This window comes from Oryctolagus cuniculus, chromosome 20 (genome assembly GCF_051225735.1).
Source record: "Oryctolagus cuniculus isolate XC-2025 breed Fujian yellow rabbit chromosome 20, ASM5122573v1, whole genome shotgun sequence".
In the NCBI taxonomy this organism is placed as follows: Eukaryota; Metazoa; Chordata; class Mammalia; order Lagomorpha; family Leporidae; genus Oryctolagus; species Oryctolagus cuniculus.
This window is the reverse complement of record NC_142886.1, coordinates 26,453,058-26,465,062: the sequence shown is the minus strand read 5'-3', so window position 1 is coordinate 26,465,062 and position 12,005 is coordinate 26,453,058. Positions and strand designations below refer to the sequence as shown.

The following is a 12,005-nucleotide window of genomic DNA, read 5'->3' as shown; positions in this document are numbered from 1 at the left end:
TAGAACATCCCTGTCCTGCTGCTGCCTTTTTTTCGGGGGGGGGGGGGGCATGTAGTTCTCTTAGTTTCTTTTCTCTTTTCATGGGATCAAAACATTTTGTTCCCCTTTGTTTCTCAAACAGAAGATGGGAAACACAGGCAGCCTGCCTGGGAATGCAGGGTCGGTGTTAGCAGCGCTGGGGAGCTGCAGAAGGAAGCTGTGTTTTATATGCTTCCCAGTGTTCTGACTCCCCTCCCCTCAAACGCCACGCTGTCGGTCAACCCTGGCCGCCGCCTCTCCTCCCCAGCCCTGCGGTGCACCTGCTGTGCCCACCACCCAGTTTAAGAAAAGGACCACCACCCTGAATCCCGGCGAGACCTTCCCTGTTCTGTCCCACTTGTGTTCTCTTGAATTTCCTGTTTATCCTTCCCTTGTTTACTTTTTTTTTTTTTTTTTTGACAGGCAGGGTGGACAGTGAGAGAGACAGAGAGAAAGGTCTTCCTTTGCCGTTGGTTCACACTCCAATGGCCGCCGCGGCCGGCGTACCGCGCTGATCCAAAGCCAGGAGCCAGGTGCTTCTCCTGGTCTCCCATGGGGTGCAGGGCCCAAGCACTTGGGCCATCCTCCACTGTACTCCCGGGCCACAGCAGAGAGCTGGCCTGGAAGAGGAGCAACCGGGACAGAATCCGGCACCCTGACCAGAACTAGAACCCGGTGTGCCGGCGCCACAGGCGGAGGATTAGCCTAGTGAGCCGCGGCGCCAGCCACGCTTGTTTACTTTTTGAAAACATGTTCATTTCCCTACGCTTATGCCGAAGTCATACACGGTTCAGTTGTATGAGGTTCTGCTCCTATGACTACTCTTAAATAGCGATCTCCGTACACGAAAAGAAACAATTCCTGGGCTGTGCACTGCGGGGATCGGCGGGGACATGAACACTTGCATCTGCAGGTCTCACTCATTTCCCAGAGTGGTGGAGCCAATCCACACCCACTCCGGCAGGGAGCAGCTTCCCCCACTTCTCCACCTCCTCTGCATGGGCAGAAGTGGCCCTGCCTCAGTTTACAATGTGAGTATCTCGTGTATCCCACCGGGGGTTGACTGAACATCTTCCTGATGAGAAACAAGGTTGAGCATCTTTCAAATATGTTAGACATCCATGTCTCCTCTTCCGCAAAATGCCTACACGTGCCTTTCCTTTCGCTTCTTTTCCTACTGAGCTGCTGCGTATTGATTTTTGTGAACACTTTTACTGGGAGAGAACTCATTTCTCCTACAATTCACTCCTTTAAAGTGTAAAACTCAGTGGATTTTACTATATTCAGAAATGTGCACCTGTCACCACAATCCATTTTGGAACACGTTCAGTATTTCCTAGAAAATGCCCCTCACCCACTGACCCCCACCTCTCCACACCCGTCCTGAGCAACCAGCACGCTCCATTCTGTTGCTCTGGAGTCCCTTTTCCTGGCCGTCTCATCTCAGTGGAATCGTACAAGTTACGGCCACGCTGGGGCCGGTGCTGTGGCACAGTGGGTTAACGCCCTGGCCTGAAGTGCCGGCATCCCATATGGGTGCTGGTTCGAGTCCCGGCTGCTCCTCTTCTGATCCAGCTCTCTGCTATGGCCTGGGAAAGCAGTGGAAGATGGCCCCTGCACCTGCATCAGAGACCCAGAAGAAGCTCCTGGCTCCTGGTTTCGGATTGGCGCAGCTCCGGCCGTTGCGGCCATCTGGGGAGTGAACCATCGGATGGAAGACCTCTCTCTCTGCCTCTCCTCTCTCTGTGTAACTCTGACTTTCAAATAAATAAATAAAACTTAAAAAAAAAAAACAAGTTATGGCCACGTGTGTCTGGCTTCTTTTATTTAGCACAATGGTCTAAAGGTTCACACACGTGGCTGAAGGCATCAGTACTCTACCCCTTTTTGTGGTTGAATAATATTCCATTGTGTTTGTGCACATATTGGACTTTATCCATTCATCGGCTAATGGATATCTGGGTTGTTTCTACCTCTTGGCTCTTATTAATAATGCTGCTGTAAACATACACATAAAAGTTTTTGTTTGAACATGTTTTAATTCCTCCGGGGTACGGATCCTGCAGCGGAATTAACTGCTGAGTCACATGGTTACTCTATGTTTAACTATTTGAGGAACTGTCCAGCTTTTATTTATTTATTTATTGGAAAGAGAGAGAGAGAGAGAGAAGAGGTGGGGAGAGATATTTCCCACCACTGGTTCACTCCCCAGATGATTACAATGTCCTGGACTGGGCCAGGCTGAAGCCAGGAGCCAGGCGCTTCATCCAAGCCTCCCACATGGGTGGCAGGGGTCTAAACACTTGGGCCATCTTCTGCTGCTTTTTCAAGGTGCATTAGCAGGGAGCTAGATCAGAAGTAGAGCAGCCAGAATTAGAACCGGTGCTTATATGGGATGCTGGCATCACAGGTGGTGGCTTAACCCAATGCCGGCTCCAATTCTAGGAATTTTTTGAAGTTGCCAAGGATATTGGATTTTATCAAATCCACTGAGAGGAGAATGTAATTATTTTCTTCTTGAATTTTTTGCTACAGTAAATTGCATCAGTCAATTTTTAAATATTAAATGATCATTGAATTTCTAGAATAACCCTAATTTGGTCATGACGTATTCTTTTTTTTTTTTTAAGATTTATTTATTTATCTGAAAGTCAGAGTTACACAGAGAGAGAAGGAGAGGCAGAGAGAGAGAGAGAGAGGGGTCTTCCATTCGTTGGTTTACTCCCCAGTTGGCTGCAAGAGCTGTAGCTGCACCGATCCAAAGCCAGGAGCCAGGAGCTTCTTCCAGGTCTCCCACACGGGTGCAGGGGCCCAAGGACTTGGGCCATCTTCCACTGCTTTTCCAGGCCACAGCAGAGAGATGGATCAGAAATGGAGCAGCCAGGACTCGAACCAGTGCCCATATGGGATGCCAGCACTGCAGGCGGTGGCTTTACCCACTATGCCACAGCACTGGCCCCTTCTTTTTAAACACCGTTGGATTCAATTTGCTAATATTTTATTTGGAATTTTTGCGTCCATATCCATGATTAAGATTTTCTTGTAATTTTCCAACTTTTTGGGGGCACTGTCCTTGTCAGGTTCTGATATTAAGGTAATAGCAGAGTTAGAAAGTGTTCTTTCTTTTCCAACACCTCAGAATAATTTGTAGACTGGAATATTTGCTCCTTGGATATTTGGTCATACTCACCAATAAAGCCATATAAGCCTGATGTAGTATTTGTGGGGAAATTTTGTTTTTGATTCAATTTCCTTAATAATTAAAGGGATATATGCGTGCCGTATTTTTTAAAGCCTTATTTAAACCAATTCTTCTTTTTTTTTAATATGATTTATTTATATGAAAGGAAGAATGACAGAGAAGGAGAGGGAGAGGGAGAAAGAGATCTTCCATCCACTGGTTCACTCCCCAAATGGTTGCAACAGCTGGGGCTGGCCCAGGCCAGAGCCAGGAGCCGGGAAGTCAATCCAGGTCTCCCACATGGTGGCAGGAACTCAAGTACTTGGGGCATCATCTGCTGCCTTCCCAAGTGCTTTATCAGGCGGCTGGATGGGAAGTGAAGCAGCCAGGACTCCAGCAGGTGACTCGGTATGCAACGTGGGTGTCCCAAGTGGCAGTGTAATGACACCGTCTCCTTGTGTGAAGTTTGTAAGCTAAATACTAAAGCCGTGTCCATCTCACCCAGGTTTAAAAACTGCATCAGCATAAATTTATTCATAACATCTTCCTACCATCTGTTTAATCTCCGAGACGTGTTTACTAATGCTTCCCTTCAGTCCTCCTGATTCTATGCTTATTTTCTATTTTATTACTTTCTTATCTTTACTATTATTTACTTCTTTAGAATTTATTTTGTTGTTCTTTTTTTTGGCTTCTTAAACCAGATTAACTCTGCCTCTCCCCTTCTGTCACCATAGACATAACTTTTCCTTTTGGGGTTACTTGAGCTATACTTGAGTATACTTGGGGTTACTTGAGCTATACTTGAGTATACTTGGTGTTACTTGAGCTATGCTCCCAGTGTGTTTGTTATTAGACCTTCTCTAGCTGTATTTGTAATGAGTTCACGCTTTCTTAATCTGCAAACCTCTGAGGATTTTCCAGTTTCCACTCTGCTATTGCACGCAGTCAAGGAGCCTGGCTTCCGAGGAGCGATTTCAGGCGAGTACCGGTGCGGCCTGCAGGGTGCCCTTCGCAGTTACCCAGTGTGCTCCGTACATGCCTGCAGACCACGCCTGCTACCTGCAAGCTCCCAGTTCTCTAAAACATGGCTGATTTTCAGGCTGCTCAACCTACCAGTCACTGAATTGCACCAAAACATTCCAAGATGAAGGCAAATTTATCTATTTCTCTTCATGGATCTGTTCATTATTGGCCCAATATGCTTTTCACAAATATGAATTTTGCTTATTAAATTAAAAATTTTTAGTACTCATTTTATTTATGTGAAAGGCAAAGTAAAAGAGAAAGACATACACACACATACATGGGGGGAGGGAAGGAGGGAGGGCGAGAGGGCGAGAGAGGGCGAGGGAGAGTGGGAGAGTGGGAAAGTGAGAGAGAGAGAGAGAGAGAGCGAGCGAGCTCTTATCCACTGGTTCACTCTCCAAATCAGCCAGGGCTGGGCCAGCCCAAAGCTCCTCAGTGTGCAGCATGGATCCAACTACGTGAGCCATTACCTGTTGCTTCCCAGGTGTGCATTAGCAAGAAGCAGGAATGGAGAGTGGAGTTGGGGTTAAATTCAGACACTCAGGGGCCGGTGCTGTGGCATAGTGGGTAAAGTCACCACCTGCAGTGCTGGCATCCCATCTGGGTGCCAGTTCGAGTCCAGGCTGCTCCAGTTCTGATGCAGCTCCCTGCTAATGTGCTTGGGAAAGCAATGGAGGATGGCCTACGTGCTTGGGCCCCTGAACCCACGTGGGAGACCCCGAGCAAACTTCTGGCTCCTGGCTTCGGATCGGCCCAGCTCTGACCATTGCAGCCATTTGGGGAGTGAACCAGCGGATGGAAGATCTCCCACAGCCTGTTACTCTGCCTTTCAAATAAATATAACTTTAAAAAAAAATTCAGGCACTCAGACTTGGGATGTGGGTAACCCCAGTGGCAGCCTAACCATTGTGCCAAATGCCAGCCTCTTGTTTGTTAAATTTTAAAAAATCATTAAATACATTAGTTCAAACAAGTCCACAAGAAATGAGTAAATACTTCCCTGTGAACATTTAACCATAAACGTTTTTAGCTTGAACGCCTACTCCTACTGATGAACACAGCCACATCGCCTTTCTTTTGCTTGGTATTTCCTTGGTATTTCTTTCCCCAATCTTTTTCTTTCATCCTGTCTGTATGTTTAGGCTTTAGATAGGCCTCTTCTGATAGCCTAAGTGGCTTATAAAAGTCCAGGCTGACAGATGTCTACTTCCTTACCTGCACGGTGTCCCACCTTGGCCCTTCCTGATGGGGTGGATGGAGTCCCCTCGCTAAGTCCTGGGCGGTGGTTTCCACCGCCCTCAGAAGAAAAGTGCAAGTCCTTTCCCTTTCCGGGCCCTGCCTGGCCTGGCCTCTCGTCCCCTCTCAGCCTGCTTTATGCATTATTTGCTTTCATCAGTGGCAACGTCACAGTGTTTTGAATTTGACTGCAGCTGACAAGTTAGTTGTCAGTCAAGCTGGCAACCCTTTGGTAAGTCTTCTACTCTCTCTAGCTGCTTTAACATCTTGTCTTTGTCATTCTAAGGTTTGAGTATGATGTGTCCAGGTGTGGGTTTTTTTATTTTTTATTTTTTTTTGAGTCCCTGCAATGTGTACATCTTTTCCTGGTTCTAGAAAGTTTTTAGCCATTGCATCTCTCCAAATATTGTCTCTTTCCCATTTTTTTCTTTCCAGGACTCCAATTAGATATACATTAGGCCACCTCAGTTGGTTTGCCACCTCCTTTTCTCTACGTACCAGAAGATTTCTTTAACTACATCCTGAGTTCATCAAATTTCCCTTCAATGGGGCTCATCTGCAGTTAGTCCTACCCACTGATTTCCAAACTTTAACTACATTTTCTTTCAATCCTTAAAGTGTTACTTAGTCCTTTTAAAAATATGTGTAGTCATAATTTTCTTCTCAGGGTTTTACTTGTATTTTTTACTCTTTAATTTCTCTAAACATATGGGACAATTTATTTAGCAATATTTGGCACTTTCAGTATCAGGGACCAAGGTCTTCGCAGCTCTAACAGTGTTACCTGCTGTCTGTGCTGGTTCTCTTCATGGTGCTGTGTTTCCTTATTCGCTTTCTAATTTTAATTAATTCATTTTCTTGTTGTTGTTGTTGTTTTGAAAGGCAGAGAGACAGATGGAGAGAGATCTTCCATCTGTTGGTTCAATCCTCAAATATCTGCAACAGCCTGGGCTGGGCCATGTAGATGCCAGCAATCTGGAACTCAATCCGGGTCTCCCATGTAGGTGGCAGGGAACCATGAACTTGAACCATCATCTGCCGCCTCCCAGGCTGCACATCAGCAGGAACCTATATCAGAAGTCGAGAGTCTGGGGATTGAACTGAACCCAGGAACTCGGATATGGGATGCAGCAGTCCCAAGTGGCAACTTAACTGCTGTGCCAAACACTTGCCCCTGTGTTGTGATTTTAAACTGTGGTCTTGGGTTTCTTACTGCTTTATTAGAGTTTTGGTGCGAAAGAGGATTCCTGCACATGAAATACGCATTTAGGTCTGTTAGGTGCCTGGGCCACCAGCAGCGCAGGACTCCCCTGTACTGAGTTCTCAGTCTAAAGATGTTTAGGCCACCCAGGGAATGTTCATTCACGCCCAGGCTTGCAGGAGGGCTGGCTACGGTTCTAAATGCTCAGGGGAGAGCCCCCTACTCCGTCCACTGAGCACCAAGGTTAAGATGGGCAGTTTTCTTTGAGGAAAAGGAGACAGGGTAAAAGGGAGGCTTTGTTTCTCACTGATTTTTCTATGGAGAACAAAGCCCACGCCCTGGGGCCTTGTCCTTACGCGATGGATCTCCTGGTCGGCTCCTCACCATGGGATTTCTGTTGCCCTCGTGTCCTGTGAGAATTCTGGTCCAGAGCTACTTCCCCCCAACTCTCCTGCCTGGTGATCTGATGAGGGTCACATGAGCAGGCAAGGTGACCATGGCTATAGCCTGGCTCTTCTTCTTCTTCTTTTTTTTTTTTTTTTTTTTTTTTTTTTTTTTTTTTGTAGGTCTTTGAAATACCAGTCACTGACGTTAACCTATCTTCTTCAAGTTTGCTTTGATATCCTGGCTTAGAAATAGTTTATTGTTTTGGTCAAATGTCTGAGGGTAATATTAATTATATACTCGGCGATTATCAACCAAATGAAGATACACCTTATATGTTAATTCTAAAGTCAACAAGCAACACAAACAAAATATATTCAGAATTATGCTGAAAAATCTTTAAAAAGTGGGGCCAGTGCTGTGGGGTAGTAGAGTCCTGGCTGCTCTACTTGCAATCCAGCTCCCTGCTGATGGCCTGAGAAAGCAGTGGAAGATGGTCCAAGTTCTTGGGCCTCTGCACCTGCGTGGGAGACCTAGAAGAAGGTCCTGACTCCTGGCTCTGGCTTGGCCCAGCTCCAGCAGTTGTGGGCATTTGGGGAGTGAACCAGTGGATCAAAGATCTCTTTCTCCATTTCTCTCTCTCTCTCTGTGGGTCTGCCTCTCAAATAAATAAATAACTTTTTAAAAAATCTTAAAAAGCACCTGTAGAATATATTACATTGCTTTGGCAGCTAACAAAATGTCCAATAAATCCAGTTTTTCTTGTAGCCTACTGTTCTCCCAGTAGAACCTGCTTAGAGTAACTCGCTTGCATTGAGGGCCACTGAATTCAGGGCCACTTTAAGACACTCTGAGAACACTCGGGGATGGGGAACCCCTCACGGAGGGGCAGGCTTGCACTCCACACTCCCCAGGAGGCATGCGGTCCCCAAGAGGAGTGGTGGGAAAGCTTTCTAAGTCATTCTTGGATTTAGGGAGGGATTTTTGTCTTGATTGTATAGCTTATTCCTCTGCTACACTCATTTAAGTGCAGAGACCACATCTTACAATTTTTTACAAAATCCAGAGCACACAGCCTGTTGCCATGTAAATATTTAACATAGGAACTGCTTGGTCAACAGTGGATTGACTGACGTGGGGAATGATTGACAGCAGTGCTTCCCTACGGGTAGAAAAGCCTTCCAATGAACAACAGAAATGATGCTCTGCAAACAGCAACAGGCCTGGTGTGAGAAGTGGCAGGCCACACTTCCAGACCAATGATCCTACCACCATCCACTGTCTCTGAAGATGGCCCAAGTACTTGGGCTCCTGCACCCACGTGAGAGACCTGGATGAAGCTCCTGGCTCCTGGCTTCAGCCTGACCCAGCCCTGGTCATTGTGACCATTTGGGGAGTGAAGCAGTGGATGGAAGATCTATCTCCTCTTTCTGTCTCTCTAACTCAAATAAATAAGTAAATCTTTAAAAAAGGTTTTCTTCATATAGGCCTTGTGTGTGTATGTGTGCATGTGATCATTTTATACATGTATAAATATTCCATATGCGATGATCAAATCAGCTTTGGTTAACATTTCCATAAATACTAAAAACACTTTTTTGGTTAACACTTAACCATTACACATATTTGTGGGGTACACTGTGATATTTCTTTTTTAAAATTCATTTTATTGATTTCAAAGGCAGAGTTATGAGGGTGGGGCAGGAGGAAAAAGAGAGAGAAGACTTCCATCCACTGGTTCAAACAGCCAAGGCTGGGCCAGGTCAAAGCCAGGAGCTTCATCTGGGTCTTCCATGTGGGTGCAGAGGCCCAAGGACTTGAGTCATCTCCTGCTGCTCTTCCAGGCACGTTAGCAGGGAGCTGGATAGGAAGTGAAGCAGCCAGGACTAGAACTGGGTGCCCACATGAGATGCTGGCATTGCAGGCGGCAGCTTAACTAGTTAGGCCACAGTGTCGGTCCCTACAGTATGACAGTTCCACAAATGGATATATAGTGCATGTCAGGGTAATCCACATTTCCCTCTGCTTATCAGTAAGGGATGCACATTTTCAGTGAGATCATCTGACTCACAGCCCTTCTAGCTCAGCAAAGATTCAGAATTCATCATGACTTCCACCCCGGTAAAGGCCCAGACTTCAAACAATCAGCGTCCGTTACGGAGTACTTGTTCCTCCCTCCCAGGTCTGAAGTGAACGAGAGAAATAAATTTCAGAACTTCATTTTTAAATGACCCAAATGCAAAGACTTTCGTCTCTTTGATTTACGCCTCAGGCCCTTCTCGCCGATCCCGGTGGCCCTGGTGGTACCTCTGGCAGTGCTCTGGTTTGATGGGCAGGAAAGTGAATGAATCCATTTATTTATATCCTCAGTGACAGCAGTCAGAGGGACAGCTGGGCAGCCAGGGCCAACCTGCTGCCCCTCACCTTCCTGGGCACGGCTCAAGTATGCAGGAACGAACAACACAGCCGTCGCCGTGTCAGATCCATTTCAGGAAACCCTGCCCGGGTGACACAAAGGCGCCGGGCACAGCTGCAAGGGGTTTGCTGAGAGTCACGGCAGCCCCGGGCGACTCTGACACGCGGCCTCGCGGGGCCGGGGAGCTGCTGACCGGGGCGGCACCACTGAGCGTTCATCAGTGACGCGGCGCCCAGTTCAGGTCACAGATGAGAAAGCCGACATGAACGACGGGGGAACACTGCCTTTCTCTTTGTAAAGAGTACCGAATAGTGTTAATAATGCTGAAGTCACTTACATAAGGAACCCAGTTCTTCCAAGAAAAATGCACTTTAATTTATTTCTGAAAACACACTGCACTCTTACAAACCTTTAAACAAGAGGCCATGTGGCCCTTTCTCTGGCTCACTGCATCATGGAGTTGAGACATCAGAACATTTAACGTCACTTGGTCGGGGGACTCTTTGTGGAACACTTAGGAAGGCAATTTAATATTTGAAAAAAATTTTTTTGGCATAAGGATTCTTAGTAACTACCCTTTGAAGAAAACTTAAAAATTACAAGGTGATGTAAATCGAAGTTCTTGGTATCTAATTCTATGATCAATCTTCCATTCTAGTCTCAAAGCATAATGTACTCATACAATTAGTCATACAGTAAGTAATGCATTCAACAAACAGTGTGAAGGGGAGAAGGCACTGTTCCTCAACAGCAGAGACAAGGGCTGTTAGAGCAAGCTGCCAGCAGATCCTTGGAAGAATTTCGAGAGGGAATGGGGAGGAAGGGGGAGGAGGGGTCGCAGTGTGGGCGGAGCCAGGGTACAGTGGGAAGCATCGCTGGGTTCCCAAACCTGTATACATGAAATACATGTATTGCCTTAAATAAAATTTTTAAAAAGCGTAATGTGATTCAGTAGATCTGACAGCTCTCTCCCTACATGAAATCCAGGTTTATGAGGAGATTACCAAGTCATTTACAAGAAGAGACTTATTTTACGTAAAGGTTCTTTGCTCCTTAAGGAGACTCAGCTCTGCACCGGGAACTCTGGTGGTGAAGACGACAGCAGGAACGGCACGCGGCTCCCTGCCTTCTGCTCTTCCTCGTCCTTTCACCTCGGGGACGTAACCACATCAGTGATCGCTGTGTTCTGCTACTGCAGGAAAACTCGGGGTGAGGGAAGGTGTAAGAATCTCTGGGGGGGGGGGGCAGCGCTGTGGCAGAGCAGGTAAAGCCGCCGCCTGCAGTGCTGGCATCCCATATGGGCGCCAGTTCCACTCCCAGTTGCTCCACTTCTGATCCAGCTCTCTGCCATGGCCTGGGAAAGCAGTAGAAGATGGCCCAACTCCTAGGGCCCCTGCACCCACATGGGAGACTTGGAAGAAGCTTCTGGCTCTTGGCTTCAGATCAGTGCAGCTCCAGCCATTGTGGCCAGTTGGGGAGTGAACCAGCGGATGGAAAAACTCTCTCTCTTACTCTCCCTCTCCCTCTCCCTCTCCCTGCCTCTCCCTCTCTGTAACTCTGCCTTTCAAATAAATAAATAAATCTTTTTTTTTTTTTTTTTTAAAGAATCTCTGAGGTCAAAAGAATAGGGAGGCACTTCACCTGCCCTGTCCCGGTCTGATGGGATTCAGCCTTGCTCCTCCTCCAGAAGGTGCAGCGCTAAGGAGCCAGACCGGTGCTGGGCGTCCACTCTTGCCCTGGGACAGCAGCACACTTTCAGTTGCTTGGGGAGGGGAAGAAGCAGACCAGTGGCTTTCAAACATTTTCCTGACTGCAGTGTGGAGCAGAAAACACACTCATCTTACATGGTCACTGACCACACACCTGAGTGTCACTACGACTTAAATATGTCTCCTGATACTGACTTCTATATATATATATATATTTTTTTTTTTTTTTGATAGGCAGAGTGGACAGTGAGAGAGAGAGAGAGACAGAGAGAAAGGTCTTCCTTTGCCGTTGGTTCACCTTCCAATGCTGCAGCCAGCACACCGCGCTGATCTGAAGGCAGGAGCCAGGTGCTTCTCCTGGTCTCCCATGGGGTGCAGGGCCCAAGCACTTGGGCCATCCTCCACTGCACTCCCGGGCCACAGCAGAGAGCTGGACTGGAAGAGGGGCAACTGGGACAGAATCCTGCGCCCCGACCAGGACTAGAACCTGGTGTGCCGGTGCCGCAGGGGAGGATCAGCCTAGTGAGCCGCGGCGCTGGCCGATACTGACTTCTATTACACATGGGCCCTGGCACTTTTCTATCACGTTCTCTCCACAGGGATGGGGGGCAGTTGATGGCAGTGCCCAGGGGGTGGGCTGGCCTTCCACAGTAAGACAAAAGCCCCATCTTGGTGGTGTTGGCTCACTTCCACCACCACTGAGTACAAACAACCAGTGTGAAGGTACTGAAGGTGGCGTAAGTGTGGCTGTGGCCTACTGAGCTGACTTCAGCACCCACAGCTAGGCCCGGGCCCACAGTTCAGAAACCATGGCTCTAGGGTCTACTCCTT

At 47.4% G+C, this 12,005-nt stretch overlaps 1 protein-coding gene across 23 annotated transcripts in view; it reads right to left on the bottom strand.

The window, feature by feature from the left end:
- Positions 1-12,005, bottom strand: part of TTLL5 (tubulin tyrosine ligase like 5) — a 278,203-nt gene that overhangs the window by 836 nt on the left and 265,362 nt on the right. The window lies entirely within an intron of this gene.